Below are 27666 nucleotides of genomic sequence, written 5' to 3' on the forward strand. Positions count from 1 at the left end.
AAACCAGTCAAAAAAAAAAAAAAAAAAAAAAAAAAAAAAAAAAAAGAGGTAGCAAATGAGAACACAATGAAAAGAAAAAGTATTTTAAAAGCAGACACACATTGAGAGAACAGATGAGCTACTAAGCTTTTGAAAGCAAAGAATTCTCTCTCAGAACTATATTAGATTGAAAAAAGCTGCCTGACTTAAAAAGGAAGAACAGAAGAGAAAGTTATCTTACCCTCCTTCAATAATGGGTGGCCCCCAAAAAGAATGAGGAACAAATTACATTATCATTTTTTAAAGCTAGTGATATGTTATTTAAAAAGTGACTAAGGCGATAGAGACTACTGATATTTAGCAGTTTGGCATGTCTCCAAGGAAAGGCTACAAATTAGTGGAGGCGCCCCAGGTAAGAGTAATACACACTCATAAGCATCCATTTAGTAGTCATTAAATTCAACAAATTTCTAGATCTGCTACAAGTTGTGTGAACTAGTCTTCTTTTTTTTCAGAACTATACAAAAACCATTAGGCCTAAGAACAAGATCAGGAAATAGTATTGTCTTACAGAAACTACTAAAAATTTACACATATAATATTTGTAGTGCATAAAAAACAAATCCAAAAGTAACCTATTCCAAATGTGTTTTAAAAGTTTACATTTGAGAGGCACCTGGGTGGCTCAGTCGGTTAAGCCTCCGACTTCTGCTCAGGTGATGATCTCATGGTTCGTGGGTTCGAGCCCCATGTCGGGCTCTGTGCTGACAGCCAGCTCAGAGCCTGGGGACTGTTTCAGATTCTGTGTCTCCCTCTCTCTCTGACCCTCCCCTGCTCATGCTCGCTCGCTCGCTCTCTCTCTCTCTCTCTCTCTCAGAAATAAATAAAACATTAAAAAAAAGTTTACATTTGAGATTGCATATTAGTATTAGGGAGATAGTCTCTTATAGAGAATCTTACAGGTACTCCCAAAACAGCTACCTTGAAAGGTAATCAATTAAAACTTGTTCACTTACAAAGTGTATGGATATTTAAACAGTATAGGTGCTAAAGGAAGATGTTTTGAAAACAGATCAGCACAGCCATAGAATTATCTTATATGGCATATTTTTTAAAAGATATAGTATTTCGTTATGTTCCCTCCAGTGGAAAGGGTTCAGATTCTAGATGACTGGTCATGGTCCTTGGAAAGATAGTAGAAAAGAGACAACGTATCAGGCTACAAGAACTTGACCAAAACATAACACTTCACAGCTATTCCTTCATTCTAATCTTGAGTTCAATAAGCAATATTCTAATTTATAATTAGGCTGCGATTACTTCATAAATAGGCAGACCTGGACACAAAGACTGATCCAAGGGAGATAAGCATAGGATCTAATCAGAATGTTTTTAGAGGTAGCATATGGATTTTGATGCATACTGGGTCAGGCCTATTCTGAGATCTCTAGTGAAAGACCATGTAAGTCTAGATTTCCTGGTAGGGATCTGTCCTCCAACATAGATAAACCTGCATGCTTTGAAAGCCAGTGAAGAAGAAAGCATCACAGAGAGGTAAGGAGGAGAATCCTCATGTGCACTGAAGCCAAATCCATCCCTTGGACTTCCAATTACAAGACAAGCTATTTTGATGGGATTCATGTTATTTGCTATCCAAAAGACTCTTATACATTACATATGATTTGTGCTTCTATGTCTACCAGTGATCCATGAAATCCAAAACTGTGACTCCATTTTCTCACCCATAAGTTACCAATGATAATGCTTATAAACAAATGCAGGACAGCACAGTTACAGAGATAGCATGCCCATACATATTTCCGTTTTATGCATTTAAAACTTGAAATTAAAAAAGCAGAAACACAAATCTGTTAGTACAACTGACTTTAAAAACTTACATTTAAAAAAAAAGTATAGTTCAGAAACCAGATGTATTTATTTGGGAAAAAAAAACAAACACAAGAGTATTTCATAGGTAAATGAGTGTTGGGTGTTACTTTGGCAGCATTATTACATCAGTAAAGCAAGGAAAAACAATCCTTAGCCTACGGGCTTAAAAATATCAGCAGGAACCAAAAAGTCCATCAGTGGGAGTGAATGTCATTCTATCTTCAGTGTTGAATACAATTTATATTTAATTTTCTTTCTCTAAATGTTCTTCCCAAAGAAGCCAGCTATAAAAGGACCACGGAGCTGGGATCATTTGTTGTTGTCATCTGGCGTGAAAATGAGGCAGCCCTTCCAAGGATGCTGAGTACCAGTGAACTAGCCCCTGAGATGGGAATAGCAAAATGAAAACAAAGGCAAGCAGCTTGTTTCCAAGGCTGCACAAAGCTTCGCAAGGAAAAGCAAGAAAATGTAATTGTATGCAGGAAACAAGAGAAAATTGAAGAGTCAAATGGCAGAGTTCAAGTGCCAAGAGAAAGGTGTTTTTAGCAGCAATACTCTGTGAAGAAAGGGGAAAACCAGGCCAACCAGAAAGGCAGCTGTTGCAACAGAGGATGTCTTAACTGCAAAGCCCATTTATAGTCATTTCCCCTGCAGAAGGTTGGCCCTTTCCCCCAACCCTGATTAAGAATAAGAAATCCTTGTTTCATTTGTCCTTGAATACTTCTGACTCAGAATCCTTGTCAAATGAGCTCTTTTGAACACATTTTGACTTTCAGGTTAAATGTTAAATAAGTAATAGTCACTCTCTTCACATAGCAAATTTTCCTAGGCCAACAAAAACATGCCTAATCTTGCCCATAAAAAACAGATACCGCAGTCTATTCCAAATGCATGCAATAAAGAACATATTTAGTTGATATTGCAACGCTGAAGAAAGAGATACAAAAAGACACAAAAATATTTTACTGGAGAAAAATTTCAAGGCTGCTATTACATTATTTTTGCTACACTTGTCATATGTATGTACATGTGTGCATACAATGTATTTAATTAATGAAAAAAGTATCAAAAATAAATAAAAATAGAACATGCATTTCTCACTAAGACCACAAATACAATTTTGCCACAACATGGTCAGCTGTGAAATAAAGGCACTGGGCTAAACTATAATCTTTTGCTCCCTTGAAGTGTCCACATTTGATGGTTCTAATATTCCAGTCTCTCCAGGCCTACTGTGCTGGTCTCCTAATCTGCCTGCCACATTTCCTCCATGTCTAAAGCCATTCGTCGGATGAGTCCAAACCATAAAATGCTACTCATCTAATGAATAGCTTTAAAAATATGCAAGCGTGCTACTACAGGGCTTGGGAGAGCAATTACTTTAAAGACGAAATTTGAATTTCTTCAGTGCCTCTTATTCAAGGAATTTAAGGTACTTCAACAAACTAAGGTTAATTATGTCTGTGTGATAAATGTTACCTGTCTCCCTTTCAGTTAAGGGTAGACTGATTAACCCATTTACCCAAAGTAATAAGGAATAAATGGAGTCAGAATTTATGCCTGAACATCTTGTGCCCATGATCTAATCAGAGGCCCACTTTCCCTGAACAAAAATCCTGTTTTAACCCAAAGAATCTCTCAAATGTTGAAAACGCTAGGACAAGGATCTATGCTTTCATTTACAGGCCACCTTTTCTCTTTGAGGCATAGGATATTTATAATAGCAACACTGTTATTACTATTAATAACATTAAGTTATTAAGTGTAAGCCCAGAATTTCTTTTATCCTCAATTCTCATTTATATCGATGGTATAATTTTCAATATATGATTTGCAAGATGAAATTTTTTGTTCAAAATAGCTGAAACAGAATGGAAAGATATTCCAGTTCTATTAAGCCAGGGCATTTTAAAGCCTGGCATAACAGCTTAAGAATCACCTGGGAGACTTTTAGAAAGTGATGCCAGGGCCTCACCTAGACAATCTAATTTAATTGGTCAGAGATAGGACTGGGCATTGACAGCTTTAAAAGTTTTCCAGGTGACTGGAATGTGCAGCCACACTTGGGAGAACTATTTAAGTGCTACCCAGGGCTTGTCAAACCTTAATATACAGATACACCAGCTAAGGATCCTATTTAAAATGCAGATTCTAATTCAAATGTTCTAGGGTTCGGCCTGAAATGCTCCCAGGCAATACAGAGGATACCAGTCTATGGACCACACTTTTGAGCATCATCTGTCTCTTCATTAATACATTATTATAATTAGTATTAAAGGTAAGAAGGAGTAGAGTAGATATGACAATTTAAGGCAATGTAGTTTATTTTACTTGTAAGAAGATAATCAATTTTAAAAAGCAACTTGAACCCACAGGAAATGATTATATAACACAGGGTCCTGGTGGACGAAATGAGCTAATATGCATGAAACATGAAGGGCTGTTTCTAGCCCAGAATCAGGACTCAATAAGTATTCCAGATACAGATATATAACTGGTTTTCTGGGGAAAAAAAATTGGGCTTCTACACAGTCTTCATGTGATGTCATTCTCTCCTATGCTGAGAACATTTGGTATAGAGGCAAAACATTTGCTCTAGAGTTGAAATTTGCACTACCGATAACACAATATCTGGGATCAGCTTTAAAATACTTCAGGAAAGAAAAAGCAAAAAGGTATAGATAAGCCAAATGTCGTGTAATTTGGCACCTCAATGCTTGAGCTGGGGGACAGGGACATGGAGGTTTATTGCTCTCTTCTCTCAACTTTTATGTATGCTTGAAAATTCTTCAAAATAATTTTTAAATATTCTGGTTTTGGATCTCAGCTTCACTATTGATTAGCTCTGTGATGATGAAGAAATAACTTCTCTGATCTACGGATAACTACAGGGATTAAAAGGTAACAGCATTTAAGAAAAAAAAAAACCAACTAGGGGCACCTGGGTGGCACAGTCAGTTAAGTGCCCAACTTCAGCTCAGGTCACGATTTCATGGTTCACGAGTTCGAGCCCCCATCAGGTTCTATGCTGACAGCTCAGAGCCTAGAGCCTGCTTCAGATTCTGTGTCTCCCTCTCTCTCTGCCCCTCCCCAGATTGTGCTCTCTTTCTCTCAGAAATGCATAAATATTAAAAAAGAGATTTTTTTTTTAAATAGCTGACACCAAGCAGGCCACATTTAAAGACAAATTTAATTATAACCCAATGGGTCAAATTAAAGAGAAGCAAAACGAATGGTGAAATATTTCTAAAACAGAAACAGGTGGGTCTGTGAAGACTGAAGAGGGTTTGCTATCACCTTGCCATCCCAGTCCTTCCTATTACCTCTTTCTTTAACATTCTAGACCAGATTCCATCAGGAACAGCAACAAGTAGCATGTACTGAATTCTCCAGAAGGCCATGTCTGGAGATAAATGTATAAGAAGGTTTCTTGCATTACAATACAAATCAACTAAGAATAGACTATAGACAGATATCACTTCTAACTGCTTCACTATTGCCCTGACTACATGTAACATGGCTTTTCCTCCCATTCACCCTTTTCACTTAGGAAAATCTCTGAACAGTTGCTGGGGATAACAGTATGGGAGGAAAGTGATGTCTTGAATACATGCCAAATTGAAAGCAAAATATCACTTCTGGTGCCATCTCTTCATAGGACAGAAGTTCAAATATGAACAGATGGTACCTTTATTATCTGTGACATAATTACAATATGATTACATAATCTTTTAAAAATATATGTTATTGGAGACAATGCCATCATTACAGAAAGAAATCATTCACAAAACCTCATAAAGTTGGAAACTTTGCACACAAGTGCACAATTTCATAACACACAGCTTAGCCTAAGAGTGAAAGGGAAAAATTACTAAAGTAGGGTGTACTGAAAATTTATGCAAATATCCATCTTTTAGGAATATGAAGAAGCAAGGCCATATTGAGTCTCACTTGTGTCCATTACAATTAAATTGTAATCACATATTGTGACTCTGAGGGACATGCCTCTCCTTCATTGGAAAAATTTCTATAATTTGGAATGTATACAATATGTCAGCTTCCTTCAAGAAAGGAAGTTCAAGAAAGGGCAAAAATAATGCAGTAAGTTCAGAAGTTGTATTTATAGTATAGGGGAATTCTCAAAAGAGGCACTCTCTATGTTAATCTTCTACTTCATAATTTCACTCTTAGGATACAAATGAAAGACTTTTAAAAAAAAATGTTTCTTACAGATTTCTTATCTGTTGCTCACATTCTTCATATAAGGCACAAATGGAATGCTTAGTCATTGGTTATTTTATCTAGATACTCCTTTTTAAATACAGACATACCTGATATTTTTTCCTTTAACAGTAGCATTCAAAATATCTGTGTGTACTATAATTCACTAGGCATAATCATATCTCAGTGTCAATTTCCTTAAAAGGCAAAGCTTATTTCAGGCAAGGTGTAGGCCAAGGATTAAGATAAACATACATAGTCAAAAAGTTGTAATGTATATTTTGTTTTTTCAGGCCATGAAATACCTTACATTTCAATATATATATAAACTAACAAAACAGAACTGTCAATAAAACAGCCCAATTTGACTCCTATTTAAGAACTGTAGTTTCAAAATTTTTCTTCTATGTGTTAATGTACACCTTTAAACAGTCACCAAATAAAGGTCATATTTGAAGTCCAAGGTTCACAAAAATATCACAGGGGGATAAGGAGAGGAAAAGAAAATATGAACCAAAGCTGATTCCAGCAGGAAGAAATTTTCCCACATACAGAGGTGTTAGTCATGAAGCAAGGGAAAGCCAGAGGCCTCAGGATGAAATTAAAGCTCCCTGAATTTACAGACTCAGGAAATCAAGGCAGGGTGCCAAATCTTCTGCTCCATCTGAGCCTGTGACCTGTAACTACTTCAACTGCAGGACTTCTCAAAATCAGTCAAACCAGGTTCTGTTGGATCAGAAATGTGCTTAGCAATTATGTGAACAAAGAAATAAATGTACGTAATCACCTGCCTCAGAGAAGCATCAAAATTCAGAATCTGAATCATCACGCTTTCTTTCAAATAATTACATCAGTTCAAAACTGTTAACTAAGCTATTCCCAAATATTTATCACAGGACAGCAGAGTTCTATGTGGTAAATGAAAAATTGTGATCTCAAAACAATTTGCATTTGCATCTAAAATGTCACAATAAAACCAATGAACTCCCTCCTCAAAATGTTTCATGTGATGTCTCCTTGAAGTGGCTTTCACTTTAGCTATGTGTGGCTTCCTTTATTTGCTTTAGTGACAAAAATATGAAAATGAATATAAAGAAGCAAAGTCTCTAAAACAAAGTCCAATGGAATAGACAAATAACTTAGCACTAGATTTTTTTTTTGCATAGATTTAACTTAAAGGAAAAACTCAAGATCCAACAAAAATACCTTCTTTACATAACTGACAACATTTCCTTTTATGTTTAGATTAGTTTGCCCTGTAACATCATGATTAAGTCAGTAATGCCAAGTAAAGCCTAGTTTACACTCTAGTCCCATTGTTTGTGAGTCCTGGCTACATTATTTCTAAAAAGGAAACAAAAGTACCTGTCCCACAGAAGTGATAAATTTTTCTCTAGCACTTCTGTGCTACACAAAAGCCAATGATAATCTACTAAAATGACTCCTACGAGTAATAATATTTTATATAAAAACAAATCCCTATTTTGTATCAATTCATAGATGCTACCTAATGAATTTGGCCTAATGTGTCCTTCAACTTAGTGTTATGGTAGTAAAAGCCCAGGATCTCAAGTCAAGACTGTTGGAATCTAAATACAGTACAACCCTGGACTGCGTGTAACATGTGAGTAACGAATGTTCCACAAGACATTTCTAATAAATTTTAACTTGATAAATGAACAATGCCTTGCAACACAAGTAGTATGTGATGCCAAATGTCACATGATGACAAGTGAGCCAACAGTTCATCTCTCCCTCCATCTCGCCGCGGGATTGTAGGTGATGGTCTCCCATGCTCAGATGCATGGTCTCAAGCCACTATGTTTGGCAGAAATCAGTGATTTTTCAGAATGCTGGATGGTACCCACACTGGCACTAGTGTATTTTTTGTCACTTCAAAGCCCCTATGGACACTCCTTTGCTTTTCCATACAAGAGTAAGCTTAGGAATGCTTTGCTTCATTCTAGGTCAGCCTACCTGCAGATACAGTCCCTTTCCTCAGCTGTCTTATTGTCAGTTACATTAAATACAGTATATGACAAAACTTTATTAATACTGTACTGTAGTCAACCTCTGTGAGAGCATATACAATGGCCCCCATGCAGAAAAAGATTCCACTGAGCTAACAGATAGCAGTGATTCCATTAGTGATAGTGAAAGTTGTCCTACACAGTAACCCTCCTCTCTCTTGTCTCCCTCATGCCAGCCAGGAAGGTTTTCAAAGGTAAGTGCAAGTAAATTTGTTTATCATTCTTTATATTTTCTTTATTATTTTATATTACGTGACAGTATTGTAATCATTTTTATATGAATATTTTGGGGTTATGGAATGAATGATCTGAGTTACCATTATTTCTTAAGGGGAAATTCACTTTGATATATACAAGTGCTTTGGATTACAAGCATGTTTCTGGAAAGAATTATGCTTGCCAACCTAGGTTTTACTGTATGTGCTCCAACACTTACTTGCTGTGTGAACTTCAAAGGGTACTGCATCTCCCCAAGCCTCAGAGTTATTGGAAGAATAAAATGCAAGGCATATGCATTGATATTATCAACATTTGTAGAACAGAAATCTCAAAAATAAGTAAAGACACTATATTATTTATTTAAGTAAGATCCTATGAGGAAGCAGCAAAGTAGCTGACAAGTTGAAGTAGTCCCTTCAAACATAATTGTGTGGAATACATTACAAAACATATACTAGCAATAAATACACCAACTCTTTAATCATTACCCCTGTAAAATTCATTATTCTACTGCCTAAAATGACAACAGACTAAAATAAATTTCAGGGAAGGCAGAAGCATTGGACTTTTTTTTTTAAATTATCATTCCAAAGTACAGTCATAGAAAAATACACTAATTAGGTAAGGAAAAGATCAAGGACAACCAATTATACAATCACTTCCCTTTTTTGTACAGAAGCTACAAGCTTCTTAACACAGGTGGGATTTTTTCCCATGTTACATATGCAGAACCAAAATAAAGATTTGTGTACTCACTCATCTAAATTGACTGGCTCCAAAAATTCATTTGGTTGCCAGGCTTAGGTACAAGGCCTAGGAAAATCTACTTAGGACATAAATTGGAGCAAATAAGTAAGAAGAAGAGGTAAAAGAATCCAAGTGTTTAAATAAAAGATCTAGTAAGGATAGAACCAGAGGACAAGGTAAGCAAGATCAAATCAAACTGAGGTATTCCTTTAAATGTAGTGCTTAGCTCTGTATGAAATAATTACCAAATCCAGAGTGAAGGAGACTTGGCTTAATAGATTTACCTGAACATGCCTGGGGAGGAGGAGGAGGTGGTCAGGTGTTCCATAAATCAAGAATACTAGGAAAAATAAGCCAACTTGAGCTACATTTATAAAAAAAAAAAAAAAGTGTGATATTAGAAGGGGAAAAAGGGAAGTATTAATATCATTATGCTTTTGTGATGAACAGATATATCATTTCCAGTCAATTTGTTTGCTGGGGGTGGGGGAGAATGGGAGAATATGATTAATTTTATGCCAGGCATTATGCTAAACCTTGGGGAGATGAAGTGGACAAGGCCTTGCCTGGATAATTTCACAAAGAGAAAATTTTGTTGCAAATGTTTGTGACATATTGTGTGTACAAACTACAAGAAGCAGCACAGACAGCTATGCCTGAGAAGATCAGAGGACTTCAATCAGAAGAGGGACACAACAGTGAGCAAGAATGTTCCATACAGAAGTAAAGCAAATACAAAGCTATGGAAAGTATCATTGAGATTTTTAAGTAGTTTAGTTTAGTTTAATCAACTTTATATAGACCAAATACAGGTAAGCATTTAGAATACACTTATGAATAAAAAGATGCTCTCTCTGCTTTCAAGAACTTATATTATAATGAACTGGAAAGGTTTAAATTCAGTACAATGTGACACATGCTATATTAAACGTCTTTTTAAAAGTCATGCAATAGTGGTCAAATTCTATAATATATAAAGAGTTCCTACAAATCAGTAAGAAAGCGATCACCAACCACATATGGGATTAGCAAAATCAGATGTTCATTTTTAAATGATACGTCTAGTGGGAAAATTAAATTATGAGAAGGGACAAATTTGAAAGCAAAAAGACTAATGTTGGGAGGCTATTGTAGCACTAAATGACATCCTCAGAAGACGAACTGAATCACAGGTTTATTTAGCTGGATGGAAGGTGGTTAACATCAGCCAGGCTAGGAAACACAAGAGAAGAAATACCCCCACTGGATTTTCACCATACTCATCAACAGCAACTATTCTGTACAGAGTTTGAGAGAAAGCTCCAGAGAAAAGACTAGGTTTCAAATACAGATGTGTTACTCATGAGTCAACAAGCAGTACACACTTGTAGTCAATCCTATGTGTGTAAGGCTACGGAATTGCCTGGAAGAACTTGTAAAAAGAAAAGGAACATCAACATTTAGGATTCAGTCCAGAGGAGCTGGCAAACAGGTCAAAGAGGAAATCCATAAAAGCCAATGAAGACAATGTTTCAAGAAGAAAGAGGTGGCCCATTGTGTCAAATATGACAGAAGCCAGCAACTGGACAGTCACTGGTGACCTCTGCCAGTCTCAGAGGAATGGCAGAGGCCCTCACACTACAGTGGATTTGGCAATGGGTAGGAGACTTTAATGTGGGTTACTTCTAGAAGCAAAAAACTTTGCTTTCAAAGGAGCTGTCCAACAATTAAAAAAAAAAAAAAAAAAAACACCACCACCTCCACAAACATGTACTGAGGGCAATTCCTCTCATAGTTACAATAATCTTGCAAAGCTGCAAAATCAATACCATCCGTTCCACTTTTCAGTAAGGAAAATGGGCTCAGGGTTGTGACATGACTTCCCACAGACACAGCTGTACATGAGAAAGCAGGATTTAAATGCAGAGTTTATCAAACTGTAAACCAGTATTATTTCCACACTCTGATGCTGCTTCTTCACCACTGTAAATATTCTGCAGGGGTGCAGGGAGATGGCTTATTAACCATTTAATAGTAAGGTGTTTTTTCTTATCTTTTCTTTTTATTTTTTATTTTTTTGGAAGATAGTTGAACTAGTTGACTTTGACGTTTAAGACCTCTTCTACCTTCCACAATCCAGGATTCCTCCTCACACACCTTGCTCACAGGTGAACCATAACAGCTACAGAATTCCACATATAAATACTCATCACTCCTTTTGTAGCTCCTTTTTTTCCATCTTCATTTACAAATAAGCCCATGCCCTAACACTGTGCTTATATATAATACACAGAAAAAAAATAATATTGCTTCCCTTTATTTTTGACAAAAAAATAAAAGCACAATCTATGAAAACAGTTAATCACTCCTTTCCTGCAACCCACAGCATGTTGCATCTCCTTCTATTAAAGTACCACTTATATTGTGAATTGCCCACCCCCCCTCCCCTCACTGTATAGCAACATTCAGAGATTGCCTACTTTATTTTAAACCCAGAGAACACAGCACAGAGCCAGGCAAGCAGTGATGCATGCATGGACAGGATGGATGGGTAGAAAAATGATTTAATAAGTGAAGGAAATAATATATTTTCAACAGTCATTTTATTTTTTTTTAAACAATTTTTTTAAATGTTTTATTTATTTCTGAGAGAGAGAGAGACAGCATGAGCAGGGGAAGGTCATAGAAAGAGGGAGACACAGAATGTGAAGCAGGCTCCAGGCTCTGAGCTGGCAGTCAGCACAGAGCCCGACGTGGGGCTCGAACCCACGAACCATGAGATCATGACCTGAGCCGAAGTCGGACACTTAACCGACTGAGCCACCCAGGCGCCCCTCAACAGTCATTTTATACTCAATAATGGGTTAATCTACTTACCAACTAGGATATTACAATTATATCACACTTGAAGGGAGCAGATAGAAAATTGAGTGATACCAGAGGCATGGGATCTTCAAAAGGACATATGAAAGTTTACTCTCAAAAAGTCTCCTGAAGCACAGGATTTTCCTTGAATTCAATACCACCCAAAGGCCAAGAAAAATGTAGTCAATTCACCAAATTATTTTTTGAAGATCAGTTACTTTTGAAACTTCTTTCAAAGAAGGCCAAGCTCATCCTAAATAACAATTCATGCAATTTTGGCCATGGCCTGTGGAAGATGTTTGAGAAGAGTAGGCTGCATAAAGCGCTTTGAAATCACCCCAGGGTGACTCAAGATCTATCCAACCTACAGCTCTGGCTAATGAAAGTACACTCTGCAAAAGTCAGACTTTCTTTCCATCAAGACGGACATGACATGACAGTCACTTGCACAAAACACTAGCATGCATGAATCCAGACTGTAATAAACTCCTCAAAAACATTCACTGGAATAGAGCAAACACTGCCATTGATTATAAGAATGGACAATTTCCACTGTGATTAACAGTATATCAGAAGATCAAGAAGACCATACGTTATGCAAGATGCCCACCGTGATAGCTACAGCCCTGTCCCTTCTTCTCCTGCATGAGGAAAAACAACAGAATACAAGTGAAAGTAGTATTTTAGGGTTGAACATGAATCCACCCTGGTTTATATATAGATATTTTAAAATAAGTCATTTGCAAACTTCTGTGCGTTGTTGTCAGTAGCTGTTAATACCTCACAGCTGAGTGTAATACGGAAATGTGTTGTGACACCATAGTTGGAAGGCAATGGCCTCTTTTAGGCCTCCATGAAACTTAAACCAGTTACCAAATTACAATCGAACTTACTAGGTTAGCCAAACTCAATGGCCTTAGGAGCTATTTATCAACAACCTTCAAAGACTAGGTGCCAGAAGAGCAAGCAGGCAGAGAAGGCAGGTTTGGTTCTGAGCAAGTAGGATGCTGAGCTGCCTTCGTGGTGTGATTTGAAAAGTAAACAAGGGACTTAGCCTGTCCTCGATTACCGCACTAATATCACCATGGTATCATGCTATCATGCTGTCTTTAATACTGATCTGTATTACAAATCAAAGCAAGTAAAAGGAAAGTAACACCTCTAAAAAGTCACTGTTAAAATGCATCTGCTATTCAGATTTTCTGGAAAGCTCTGCATATAGATCAGGTTAGGTATTTGACACCTTCAAGAGGAGATGACACAATGGAAGGGAATTTCAATAAGAAAGCATGAGGAAAGCATGCCATCATGGCAGTGGCAGTCCCCACCCAGCCAAGGGACAACAGGGGATAGATACAAGGCTGGTTCAGTGAAAGACCTGAGTTCCAGAAAGTTTAAGGGTCAGAATGAGAACATAGAAGAGAAAAGCAGGAGTGATTAGCAACCAAGCTCAAGGTGCTGGAAGTTCGATGGAAGGAAGAAAGCCAACATGTACCTTTACTCACCCCTCCATTTTCCAAAGAACTTGGCAACCAATGTGGTTTTAAAGGAAGGCTACTGGGCTGGAGAAAGACCCAAAAACAATGCCATGTGGGGAATAGCCAGAAGACTTAACAACATGAAAGCTGCTTTTAATATCAAATAAGCTCTCTTGTGAAAGATAGATAAGGCTCATCTTACGCAACCCTATAGGGCAATGCTAGGAACAATGGTTGTGTACTCCAGAGCATTAAATGATGTCAAACCTAAGGAAACACTCTGGCAAGCATTTATGGCTAGGTGAGAGCAGATTCCAGTCAGCAGGGAGTTCCTTCATGCTTTCATGAAACAGTGGGATTAGCATACATCACGAAGGCTGGACAGAACATTCCACATTGGGCATGGCCTCAGCTAAATCACCAGTGCTTCTTCCAATTTCTAAGAGTTTGATTTATTTGTTTTGTTTTGACTCAGACATAGGCAAGTGTAAGAGGTAAAAGGTTTCCCACTCACCCCTTAGGCCCTCTCACCAGTACAGAATCAGAGGACTGGCTCCAGGCCAGATGAGGACTTAGGTTTCCAAGGTTTCTTCTAGCTTCAAAATTTCACAATTCTAGATTTACAACCCAAATAAATGAGAATCATTTATTCCCTCCATTCAGAAGATCACCCATAATCCAGGCCAGTGTTAAATGTCCATGACTGGTTTAAAAAAAAAAAAGTCACCTAAATTCCTGATGCTTCCAAAGAGTGTTTTCCCTTATTCAATTGATAGCGATGACAGATCACATACAAGTGTGACCCACTGTGGAAAGGGACTTATTAAATCTATAAATTACCAGGCAATCTTTTCTTATTCAAACCCAATAGTCTTAGTTCCTGTCGCAGCTTTAAGTTCTTCAACCACTTGGGGGAGGGGGAGGAACCTCTTTTTTTTAAGAACCTCCAAATTTTCTGCATGCATTTCTGAAAGCGCATGTGGAAATGAGACAGAGAATTCAAGGAGAATGCTGACCAGAGGTGAAGGCAACAGAGAGAGGCCTCCTGGCTGCTGACTGCAAATTGGCAGAAGTTGACAATGATGCGATTTTAGGTGGGAAATTATAGTTTCCCTGGTCTTCAACTCCTTAAAGAAAAAGTACTTTTGCACTAAGGAGACAGATTAAATCCGAGCCCATAAATGGGGGCCAGGAAAGCCTACTCCAGTGGGAAGCCACCTGACCAAGCGCAGAATAGGTCAGGTCAGTGGTGCTCTGTAAAGACTGGGGCTGACAGCAGGTGCCTCACAACATACCCTCTCCCAGCTGATGTGGACACCAGGGCTGAGCTTTTAGAGAAACATTCGCCATGCAGACGTGCCATCAGCAGAGCAGACTCACCAGCAGCCAGTACTCATGTAATGGGCCTGAAGATTTTTCATTAGTATTACACAGACATGTCTTATCTTGGCCTGCAGTATGTTTGACATCTCTGTTCTGATTCTTAAATGTATTAACTCTTATTCATTTGCATGTGTGTATTTTTCTAAGGAAGCAATGTAATTGTGAAGTCTAATCCAGGCCTCCCAGAGGCTTGTCAGAGGGGCTCTCTCTCAACTTGGTATCATCACCAGTCTTCCTGGAGGAAGAAAACATCGCCCGCCTTTGAGAAAACCAACCTCTATTCACTCTGACTGAAAAGGACCCACTGACAACCAAACACTCCTGCCAGCTATGCTTCTGTCATCTGTCCACTGAGAAAAAACATAGATTCTCAATTAATGAAAGAGAATTTCAAAAGCACATGTGAAAAAAAACCCTTCTACAGGATTGGCACTATGAACCAAGAAACTCATCAGACATTTATGACCTGTCTGTGATTTAAGATCCACAAAATTTCAAAGTAGAAACAAACTCAATAATTCAGAAATTTAAATCCCTGTTACCCTTTATCTGTTTTGTTCATTTACCAACCAATGTACCAAGGGTATATTCTACAGTAGGCATTATGCTGGGGCTAAATATACCAAGATAAACAGAGCCAGGCTCCTCTCTCCTGGGGAGGAGGCAGACAGGTAAATAAATCTTCACAGAGCATGCTCCAGTCAAAGTGTCCTCCATGAAAATGAAGAGGCTGAGTCCCCTTACTGCAGCTGAAGGTTTCAGTAGATGCAGGTCCCAGAGGAGGTGTCCTTTGAATCAAAGCTCGAAGGATGAGAATTCAAAGATGAAAACTGTTCACCCTCCTACTGTTGGTGGGAATATAAACTAGTGCAGCCCCTCTGGAAAACAGTGTGGAGGTTCCTCAAATAATTAACACTAGAACTCCCCTATGACCCAGCAATAGCACTGCTAGGAATTTACCCAAGGGATACAGAAATGCTGAGGCATAGGAGCACATGTACCCCAATGTTCATAGCAGCACTCTCCACAATAGCTAAAACATGGAAAGAGCCTAAGTGTCCATCAACAGACGAATGGATCAAGAAGATGTGGTTTATCTATACCATGGAATACTACATGGCAATGAGAAAGAATGAAATCTGGCCATGTGTAGCAACACGGATGGACCTTGAGGGTGTTATGCTGAGCGAAATAAGTCAGGCAGAGAAGGACAAATATCCTATGTTTGCACGTATAGGAGGATTAGAAGGAACTTAACGGAGGACTGCAGGGGAGAAGAAGGGAGGAAAAATAATGAGGGAGAGGGAGGGAGGCAAACCATGAGAGACTTGAATGCTGACAACAAACTGAGGGCTGATAGGAATGAGGGAGAAGGGAAAGGGGATGATGGGCATGGAAGAGGGCACTTGTTGGGATGAGCACTGGGTATTATATGGAAACCAACTTGGCAATAAACTATGAAAGAAAAAAAAGAATAAAAGTAATATAAAACCATTATAAAAAATTTTTATGTTTTATTTATTTCTGCGAGAGAGAGAGACAGCATGAACAGGGGAGGGTCAGAGAGTCAGGGAGACACAGAATCCGAAGACAGGCTCTAGGCTCTGAGCTGTCAGCACAGAGCCCAAAGCAGGGCTCAAACCCACAAACAGCAAGATCATGACCTGAGCTGAAGTGAGACGCTTAACCGACTGAGCCACCCAGGCACCCCTATAAAACCATTATAGATACAGAAGCTAGCAGAGAAGCAGCAGGAATTAATAATAAGGGAAAGGAAGACAGGAGAGAGCCAGATAGAAAATAAAAATGTAAAAGAACATGTTTAAGGAGACTCTGAGACAAAGCAAGATTGCAGTTAACTATTTCTATACCTTCTTTACAAAGTTTTGGTATTAAAGTTATTCGGGTTTTGTAAAAAAAAAAAAAAAGATGAAAACTGTTACCATGACAATAATCAAACCCACACACAGAAGGTACGCATGTACTTTATTAGCATTAAGTATGCACAGCAGACCAACAATGCCAGGTTTAATTTAAAAATTTAATTCCTTTGTAAAAAGCAAAATAATAATAACAACAACACACACTTGGAAGTCCTGACTCAGGTTCTGTCACTGTAAGAGAATTTATTGTGCTTTTAATTTAAATTGATAAAACGGTATAGCTTACAGGATGTTTAAAAACAAATGTCAACAGATGGCTTGAAGCCCACTTAGAAGAATATAAGGAGTCAGCAGAGTTGGTGCCACATTTTTTTAACTTCGCATAGCCCATATATCTTCCCACTGGATAGAATCCAATGACATTTGGGGGCCAGCGGAGGGCGGGAGGAGGGCAGGAGGTTATGTTGAAGAAGGCTGCATTTCTGAATTACAAAAGCATTACAGAAAATGATAAATTGAGATGTAAACAAAGGAAGAGGGGTTTTTCTGGTCTCGGTTTATTTTCTTGGTTTTTTTTCCATGGAATTTGCCAGATCGTTTTCTCTTCAAGTCCAAATCTAAACAATAATTTAAAAATATAAATCACCCAACATGTCAAACACTGAGTGATTAACATATCTTTTCTCACCTGTCACAAATTGATCAGTCTCAGGGGAAATACAACAAAAACTTGAAAAAAGCTTTCAAGTTCAAGCTAACATGCTAAGTTGAAAAGTATTTTAGCCTTTTAAACTCAGCTGGCATGAAGCCAGTCCAATGACTAAACAACAAAACTCCCCTGAATCTAATTGTATCACCTTATTAATGCCTCCCTCTCATACTCTATTGTCTGATGTGGCTGGAGAGGAAGTATTCCAAAATCATACAGTTTTCATATAGAGCAATTTATAAAAAGCCAGAACTTAATACAATGTACTCAAAATAAATATATAATTTGTCTGCGTTCATTGCTTCAGGAGGCACAGTGAGAATTGTGCAATGTCCAAAGTCATTGGCCAAGAACTGATTCAGGGCATAAGAAGCAAGGCACTGAGCTAGGCACCACTGACTGGATGATCATAGTTTTCAAATTAAAACTCTGAATATACACAGTGACAAAAAAAAAAAAAAAGTGTGTACCTTCCAAGAATATGCAGCAACCTGGGAGACATGGTTTAGACACCGACCTACTAGAATCTCTAAAACATTCTACTACTACATAGAGACAACTGAACATTTTAAATCAGAAGTAGTAGCTCCTCCTCCCCAAAAATAAAAAATAAATAAATAAAGCGGGTCCTTACAGTTACTGTAAGAAGAGACTCTACATTTTAGAACCTTATTGCTAACAGGACCTTTTAAAATTTAGCGCCATACAAATAAAACTCCCTTTCAGAACATCAACCATCATTCCTCTGGCTTCATAACTGTAGAAAGTACCTGACACTGACAAACACTGTAAGGTGGTATGTCATCATCTGCAGGCAGCTGGTAACATAAATCTCTGGTCTCTACTTGTGTGTTTTGCTTTCTGCAGACATTTACAGAATTTTCAGGTGCAATAGAAAGAAGTTCATAGAAAGTCAGATAGACCATCCTTTTAAAGTAGAGTAGGAATATATTTTGGTGTGAGGCAAAGGCATGAATTAAGGAAAAACACAACATTCTATTTCTATGACGGTCTCGCAAAGAATAGACCTAATTCCAAAAATGCAGTATTTTAATAATTCATTACTGCTTTCTCAGTTAGGGTTTATTTTTGTTTTGAATATCAGGGTTTCAGCTACTGCATGTACATTTGTGAAATGGATCTGAGATCCCAGCCACAGGTCTGGGTCCTCAGTTGGACAATTCATCTGATTTAAGCTATTATGCAGAACACCTAACCATAGAGGAATATGAAGTGTTTTATTTGACTTCTTACATGAAATGAAATATAACTGATGGCTTGTCAATGATACAGCCTATATGAATGCAGAAGATGAAAATACGGTAAAATGAGTTAACAATGCTGAAAATGTCAAGATTAGTAAAGACTTAGTTTACAAACTGAAATCGTGTGTCAGTGCCTATATTCCCACCTGATGACTATTTTTTAAAAAGGAGTGAAACACCTACAAAGCACTGGCTGTTATTTTTGCTTGAGCTTTCTCTAGAAACTAGTAAAATCGTCAAACCAGACCAACTGTATCACCCATTATCTGCAGTTCAGACAAAGAGGCTATGACAGCAACCTTCGAAATAAAAGTCAATAAAACTTTTTAGCAGGAGAATATGCTATTTCTACTTCGGTGTATATATTTACCTGAGTAGAAAATAATGCTTAACAATTTTCCTTTAGTACACTTAATGCCAACATCAAACCAGATTATAACATCTATCATCAGAATTTCTATTTCTGCTAAATGCAGAGATATAAAAGCTCCTTCTCCTATTAAAACTATTTTATATGCTAGTAATTCAGTAAAGCAAAGCTTGAAGTAAAATGTGATATCTTAAATATACCAAACAGTGTCAAACAGATTTTCAAGAGAGTAGAACATCTTTGCTAAAGGAAAGAATTTGCTTATACTTACCTGCATTCAGGGGCAACTGTGACTGACCATTCTATCTATTCTGTCTCCATTTCTTCAACTATAAAATAAATGCCACCCAACGCATTCACAGATTTCAATATGAATTGTTTTGACTATTGTTGAGTGACCCTGAAAACGCATTTAACACACTGTCATTTGTAATTCTGTGTCAGCAGCGACTGAATTGCCATTCCCAGGCAAGTGGATACAGTGTGAACTCAAATTTCATTTGAGGCTCCTCTGGTTCCCAGAAGTGAGGGGTGAGTACAATTTACAAATGAGGGAAAAAACCTGTGACTTATATTAGGGTGGAATTGTAGAAAAGTTTGAATTCAAAATCTCTCTGTATCTCTCTTGAATATCAAAAGAATGCTATACCACAAAGTTACTGAAAAATATGACAAAGTGATTTTTCAGTATTTACCAAAGTTCCAGATCATGAATCGTGATCATTCCCTATAGCTCAGGAGCGTCCAGTATTTTCACAAAACTTTCAAAACAGTAAATTAACTGGATTCACTAAAAGGAGGGTATGTCTAGAAAAATGCTGTTTTCCAATGAGGTCACTCTAAATGGATTCTTTATTTGGTTTCATAATTAGTTCCAACTTTACACACGGCTGACACAGAAAAGATAAGGAAAAGCATGAGAGGCCAATTATAAAAGTTATAAATGTGCATTTTATCAAAGTCATATTTCATGTTTCCAAAATTACCAATAAAACAGGTCATATTTATGGAGATGAACAGATTTTAAAAATGAAATAGACATAAAAAGGCATGTTTTTAAACTAACATAAACAAATGTTAGAGTAAAACTCTAACTAGATTCTAAGGTGTTATTTTTTTCACATTTTACCTGGATGTCTTAAAATAAACTGTTCATTTAAAATAGAGGTTCTTTCTCCCAGTTTCAAAAAAAATATTATTTTTAAATGTCAATTTCCTATTTGATGGCACTTTAGAATCACTAGAATTTCCCCGAATCACAGTCTCAATTGTTGCCCAAGGCTTTTGTAAGCCTTAGTTTACAAAATGTTTTGAAAATAATGCATTTTTGTTACATTTACTTTATAGTAGAAATCCTGAAAGAAATACTAATGAATAGACCAATCTAATTTGTAATTAATAGCATTAATTTACATGCTACTCACTATGTCCCGAAAAGAATCTGTTCTGTTAAGTATATTAACCATGCCCAAATCGTGTTGTTTATGTTATTAATTAGATTAGCAGACCCCTTTCGTTACATCCATTGCTGATGGAGACTGCAGCCCCGAACACTAACGCTTAATCATAGTTTCAGTTAATGACACTGAAATTAATGAGGTTTTACTGCACTCAAATGGAAAACCAGATACATAGAATATACTTACACATGGAATAACTGAACGGATGGTAACCAATCTAAGTAAAATAAATTCACAATGAGCTCTCTTTGATACACCCCAAAGAAATGCATTATTTAATATTTTGCTTCAAAATCCAAACATGATAATTATTACTGATGTAGCACATTTTGATTTTTTTTTAAAGCAGTATTACCATCTCATTCAGCTAGAAACACCGGTGGCTTGAATCTTTGTTTACTTAATATTTTGCTTAGCTACCAGCTTCTTGCTTATATGATCTTAGATACCCTTCCAGTATTTTCCTATGTGTATTTTGTCTTCACAAATAGTATAGAAGCTGACAATGCAAAGAAAAACAGCCTTTTTTTTTCTTTGCATTACCCACAGCCAAAAGCAACCTGACAGACACAAAGCACAAATCCCCTACCTACAGTTTTTGAGAAATTCCTGAAAACTCTTCCCAGGCATTTACTCCCCCATCAACATGCCATGGTATCTGGAATTTCTACTATTAAAATCAGTTTGGGTTAAGGTAAGAAATACTTCATTAGAAAATACTTGGGCGATGGGAACAAAGGGAAGGGAAAAAGAAGTAACAAAGCAAGGCACTCATTAGATACAATTTAATTTCCTCCAAGTGTATGACTTTCATATAGCTAAGTTCCAAAGCCAGGAGGGAGTGAAAGGCAGGGGCTGGCAAGGAGAAATAAGAAGAAGCCAGAGTCTGGAACTAGCCCTGTAGAGCACTACTGCAGAGAAAAACCAGACTACGTGGTGTATTGGAGAAAAAGGAGAGTAGTTATTCTATTTGCTGCCCTCCACCTTTTGCCATATAGTTATGCATATATTCTGTTTTCTTTAAAAAAATGTAAAACAGTAAATGGGTCAAATTATTCTGAGTTCCAACAAAGGGCATTCCCAAGATCTTTCCTACGAGGCTTTTTTTTTTTTTTTTGTATTTTCCTTTGTTTTCATCCAAGAACCATCAAAATGAAACAGCACCAGTTTTGCTAAACTAGGTAAATTTTTTTGAGGCAATGTAAATGAATGCTTTTCATCTCCAATGCTGCCATTCCCTTTCATTTTTAAGGTCTGGAAAACGGATCGGGGCTCTGAACACTCTAGAAGATGCTACACACCTGAGAAATCACATAGTGGAGGCCTAAACTCAACCTACTTTTCTAAAGTTGCATTCTGGAAGTACAAATCAAGAAAGCCGCCACATCATGGTATTACTACAAACAAAACCACAAGCACAGCTTTATTTGTGAACAGCAGTTTGTCATACAACAAAAGCCAGATTACACTAATGCAGAAAACTGTAAACAAACACTACGGTAATGATGATCCAAACACGTCTTCTTTCTATATGCAACCAAGTATTACGAACTGGATTGTAAAAGGACAGAAAGTTTGAGGAGCACAAAAACTTCCTAAAGGATAACCCCTTTCCTGCATTAAAGAGTCCACGTCAGACTACTGAGATGAAGTTCTAACAAAATTTAAAGTCACAGTTCCATGAACTGTGTCTTTTCTAACTGTGTAAACATGAAAAATCACTTGGTCATCTGTTTTCCATTCATCATTCATGTACTTTCTACTCACTAAGCATGTGTATACATCGGGAAATGCTACCTCATAGAGAACTGATCATCAAAACAGACTACCGTTTCAATATAATCAGTTATAAAAATCATATATGTGATCAAATGTTGAATCCAACGTTCAATGATGTCTTTTAAGCCAATAATATAAAGTCGATAAGAGCATAAGAAAAACAACATGCCAACCTTAAAATCAGGATTCATCAATAAAAGCGTTTTCTATAAACAAAATTCCACATTTAGAATTTCATATCAAGATCCCTATAAAAACAAATGCAAAATTACCTGTCCTTATTTTGAGACTTTCCTATTGTCCTATATTAACCTCATGTGCATTTTAGGTCCACAAAAATATGTAAACCATTTTTTGGAATTATGGAGAATTTGTGTACTTATAATGAAGAGCCATTTATAAAAATATTTAATATAGCATTGGAAAAAAGCAAGATAAAATAGGCATGGAATGGCTGAATGGCTCTTTCACATAAACTGGTGAAGACATCAAGCCAGAATGTATGGACAATTACTTCTACATTCTTCCCTCAATGACAATTTTATATTTACACAGAGAATCCACACTTTGTGATTTAAAACAGGGAACCTGAAGTTATGTATGCACATATGACTGAGTTTTAATTGTTGACACATTTACTGCTAGCAGTTTAATGGTAAGCTTTAAACTGTTTTGAAAATAGGCAATCTTAACACACATTGGAGTTATGCCTAAACAACATCACCCATTAGGGAGATATTTGCTATCCTCCAATATTTCAGCAGAAGGTCTTAATTTTTGAAAATGTCAACAATAACCCTTAATACAAAGCATAGTTCTTTGGAATCGATTTGAATTCACTGTTTACATGAGGAGCCATGCCTGCAGAAAGAACAGTTGTTCATCTGTAGTCCTACTTCGAGTCATTTTTGCAAAGGTATCTCCTCCTTATTTTGAGGAGTCTATGAATACTGCATTCAAGCAGGAGAGATTCTAATATAATCAAAACAAGAAAAGACATTTTATTCTCTCTTAAAAAAAAAAAAGAACATAATTTCCCCCCATCACCACGAACACACACACTCGCACACACAACTTTAACAATTGAGTCAATCTGAGTGGAGCAATGAATGAACAGCTCTGACGCCCCAGAAGGACTTTTGTATCATGGTCTTAAGGCTGCGGAGTTACTTCACCTAAGTGCTCATGGGACCAATGACTTTATTGCCTTGCACTCAACTTGCATGGCCACATTCGATACTATCTCAGTTTCACACACAACACACACACACTCCACACCAGCCAGTGCTGTTTGCAATTTCTAAGGCCCGCTCCATGCCTAGCCCATACCCATCCCTGCTTTGCTCCGGGTCCTAACCCCAGAAGTGAGGGACACTACTTAATCCTGGTGCATCTGCTCTGTTGTCTCATCCTTCCAGGATCTGTGGGATGGTTCCTCCCCCCCTCCATCACGGAGCACAACGGGGACGGCGGCTTTTCCCGGGCGAGAAAGACCACTGCCTGTCCCCTTCCTCACCCCACGCAAGCCGACGGCTCTTCGCCAGACACCCCAGGGCCAGGAATATACGATCCCGGGGCAGGGGAGAAGAGGCAGTAACAGGAATCAAACGGCCCGTTAACACGGGGGTGCCAGGGGCACGGAAGAAGCGCGCGGGGCGAGGTTACCGCCGGGGAGGTGTGCTCCAGCGGGGAACCATTCAAGAGCACTGACAGGTCGGCGGGGGAAGGCTCGAGTGGCGAGCGAGGCTGGAGAACTGCTTTCCGCGTCTTTCGCAGGGCCTGCGGGGGAATCCCGGGGCGGCGCGGCGGGGCTCTCGGGTCGTTCCCCGCCTCCTGCGGCCCCCGCGCGTCCCCTCGGCCACCCCCTCCGCCTGCGGCCGCCCCCGCGCCGCGCGGAAGGAAGCGCCGGGCTCCCCCCACGCTCTCCCGCTCTCTCGCGAGTCCTGTGCAGGCCCTTTCAGGGGGAGGGGGAGGGGGCGCGGAGGGAATTGCTGCAATGGAGCGCCGAGAGAACCCTGCCCGAGCGAGGCAGTCGGTGGAAAGCCACGGCCACATAAAAATGCCATATTAATTTTTTAAAAGCCATAAATCACCCCTCCCTCTGCAAAAGAAAATCATAAACCCGATCCCATGCAAGCCTGCGAGCAGCCACCCACTTCCTATTTCTGTCACAGCAGCCTCACCCTGCCAGCAACCNCGCCGCCGCCGCCACCGCGCCCGCCTCCGCCTCCTCCCCTTCCTCCTCCCGGCCCCCGCCTCCAGCGCCCCGGCAGCCTCCACCTCCCTGCGGAGCCTGTCCCTCGCTCCCCGCCCCGACGTCGAAGCTGAGGCCGCCCATTGGCTGGCGCGCGCGTCAGTTTCCCATAGGTCGCGCCCTCCCCGCTCGGCCCTCCTCCCGCTCCTCCTCGCCGTCCCCGCCCCCCTCTCTGTTTTCTCCCAGCCGCCAGTCCAGTGGGCCTGCCGCCTCCGCCGCCCAGCCGCCGCTCAGGTGTCACTGTGGCCGGCAGGCCGAGACTAGGGAAGGAGAATGGGCAGGGGGTCGCGGCTGGGAGGAGCGGGGCTCTTCCCTGCCCGCCTCAGCCCCACTTGGCTTCTGCCCCTGGACCCCGCCCCCTCCCCCGCGCCGCTTTGGCAACTGTGCCTAGTCGGCCGGGTTAAGCCGCAGTGTGAGTAGCCAAGTGCGGAGGGTGTCTCCGGGTGTGTGCGTGGCCCGAGAGAGGGCAAGAAGGGGGGAGGCAGGGAGAGGAGGGAAGGCGATGGGGTGAGGAGCACCGACAGAGGGCGGAGAAAGCAGAGCGCGGGGAGCTCCGGGGCCCGCCGCACAGCTGCTATCGCTGTCGCTGCAGCAGCTGTCCAGGGAGAATCGCCAAAACGGCGACGAATAAACAACTTACCTTGGGGAAACGGACTCTTCCCGGGATGGGTGTACGGTGGTTTCTGCTATTGGGCCTTTTTGTTGGGCGACGTGCTCGTTATTAATGTCCCCGCCCTCCCCTCCCCCCCCCTTCCCGCAAGTATCCACACCTTCTGAAGAGGGGGCAGTTTCTGAGCGTCGCGGGCCGAGGAGGTGGTGGAGTGTGCGGTGCGGGCTAGCCAAGGAGATTGGGGTCGGGAGTCCCAGAGACGCCAGGCAACCCAGGCGGTCACCCGTGGCCGCCCTGCCAATCTCCAGGGAGAAATGAGGGGGCAGGAGACACACCGGGAGGGTCGCCTTTTCCCTGTTCACAAGCGCACGACGCCACTGGTCGAGACTGGCGGTACCACGTCTCCAATCATCCGACGTCCACTTGGTGCTCTCGGTGCGCTCAGGGCCCCGAGCCCCAGGCGGATCCCCGCTCTGGTCCCTTTGGTTGGAAGGAGAGTAAAGAAAGGAAGGCTAGGTGCAGGGGGACCGAGAGTGACAATGGACCCACAGCTCCTGTCTGACCTGCCTGCCGCACCCCTCTGCCAGAAGGTCACCTTCGCTCACAGCCCCTCTCTCTGACCAACCAGGCAAGACTGGAGCATACTTCTTTGTGAATAACGAAAAGAGCTGTATAAATTTCTCACTCACCCTCCGTTCTTCCTGTTTCATTTCTAAATTCCGTCCATATCAGATTTTCCCCCCTATTTCCGGGATTGGACCACAATCCCGGGAAAAGGCCTAATAAAAGATTTGGGGGACTAGGAGATGGAGCCAGATATGTTTGGGGAGCAGGAATTAGATTCAAGTTCAAATCCGAAACTAAGTTTGAGAACTTGACTGATGGGGCTGGAGTATGCCTTTAGTGTGTAGCCTGCAAGGAATAGGAACTCACCGTTTAAGGCAGGGGAGCCTCCGTGGAGGCCTTCTAGCAAAAAGAGACCATGCAGGGTGTGTGTCATATACTCAGGCAGGCTGACACTGTCTCCAAGATTCTGCTGCCCAATTCACAACCCCAGGATAGTGTGTGGTAATTGGGCAGACAGTACCTTCAATAAATATGTATTGTCCTCCTTTTATATGCCAGGCACTGTGGTAGATAATTTGTGGGGGGGGGGGTGTGTATGGGTGTAGGGGGGGAGGGCCACTTATTGGAAAATGGTCCTTGTCCTCAATAAAGCCTAGACTCTAGGAGAACTGTCATAAAAATATGAGCTCTGAGAGGCCACTGTATCGCCTCAGGAAGTGGTTGCGGAAAACAGTCTCCTGAGCGCTGGCAGAGCTAGTTGCTAAGGCAGATTTGGGAAGCTGGTCCCTGGCCAGATGGCACAGAGTGAGGCAGGGATGCCAAGACCTATGGGTGAAGAAGAGGGCCTGCCTGAGGACATGCCAGGAAATTGTGTCCAAGGATGCTTGCATCTGAGGCCACAATGTCTTCTCCCGCATGTTGCAAATAGACATGCATTTCCCACTGCTGTTTGGACACACATTTCAGGTTTATGAAAAGACACCTTTCAACCAAGATCAGAAGGTCTAATATGTCAGCATCAAGAGAATAGGTTTATGATACAGTCAGGAAATAAAGACACACCTTTGAGGCACACCCTTCAGTCCGCTACAAGTTTGGGACACCTCCTAGCTGAGGTATGTGCAGGGAAAAAAGTTATGAATCATAATCACTTTATAACACATCTTACAGGTCAGACACCTTTAATGCATGTGTATGGTCCTGTGCTGTTGCAACACAAACACATCTTCTTAGACAAATTTGGACCCTCTTCTAAGGAAAATTAGACAGCAGAAATTAGGAACTCATTGTGTCTGCATATCTGGCATACTGGAATAGCCAAATCACCTTTCTTTAAAAATATTTATTTATTTATTTATTTGGAGGTTGGGGGCGAGGGCCAGAGAGAGAGAGAGAATCTCAAGCAGGCTCCACAATGTCAACACAGAGCCTGACACTGGGCTCAATCGCACGAACCAGTGAGATCATGACTTGAGCCAAAATCAAAGGTGGGACCCTTAACTGACTAAAGAACCCAGGAGCCCTGCCAAAATCATCCTTCATATTCAGATATTTTTCCAGATGTCCTACAATCTGCTGCCATTTTTTTTTATCCTATTAGACTCTCCAAGTAGTCCTTGATTGCGTTACCACTTCCATAAAATTATCTTACACTTGGAATTTACATTTTTAAGAAATTACTGCAATTCATTTTCCTGAAGTTATGTCGACAATGTCCTTTGCTTATGAAGAGAACAGAGAAAAAAAAGGGGGGGTGTGGGGGGAACCATCTTGGCAGAAAACAACTCACAGTCTGCTAAAAACTTGTATTTCCCCTTCTGTAGTATAGTCTCTGGGAAGCATCTGCCCAGGTAGGAATTCCATTCCCTGGCCCATCTGCTTGCATCTAAATGGGTACATGTGACTTGTTCTGGCCAAGGAATTGTGGGCTGAAGTGTTTCATCCGTTTCAGGCCAAGGAAGTTAAGCAGCAGTTATGC

The 27666-nt window shown here is 40.0% G+C and overlaps 1 protein-coding gene across 2 annotated transcripts in view; it reads right to left on the minus strand.

Annotated features, from left to right (window-relative positions):
- Window positions 1-25169, minus strand: part of PPP3CA (protein phosphatase 3 catalytic subunit alpha) — a 320335-nt gene extending 295166 nt beyond the window's left edge. For both annotated transcript variants that reach the window (XM_077755739.1, XM_077755738.1), the window contains exon 1: window positions 25152-25169. The gene's annotated coding sequence lies outside the window, so the exon portion shown is untranslated. The remainder of the gene's footprint in view (window positions 1-25151) is intronic.
- Between the last annotated feature and the right edge of the window lie 2497 nt (window positions 25170-27666).

Source organism: Crocuta crocuta, unplaced genomic scaffold, assembly GCF_008692635.1.
Source record: "Crocuta crocuta isolate KB4526 unplaced genomic scaffold, BGI_CrCroc_1.0 scaffold92, whole genome shotgun sequence".
Classification (NCBI taxonomy): domain Eukaryota; kingdom Metazoa; phylum Chordata; class Mammalia; order Carnivora; family Hyaenidae; genus Crocuta; species Crocuta crocuta.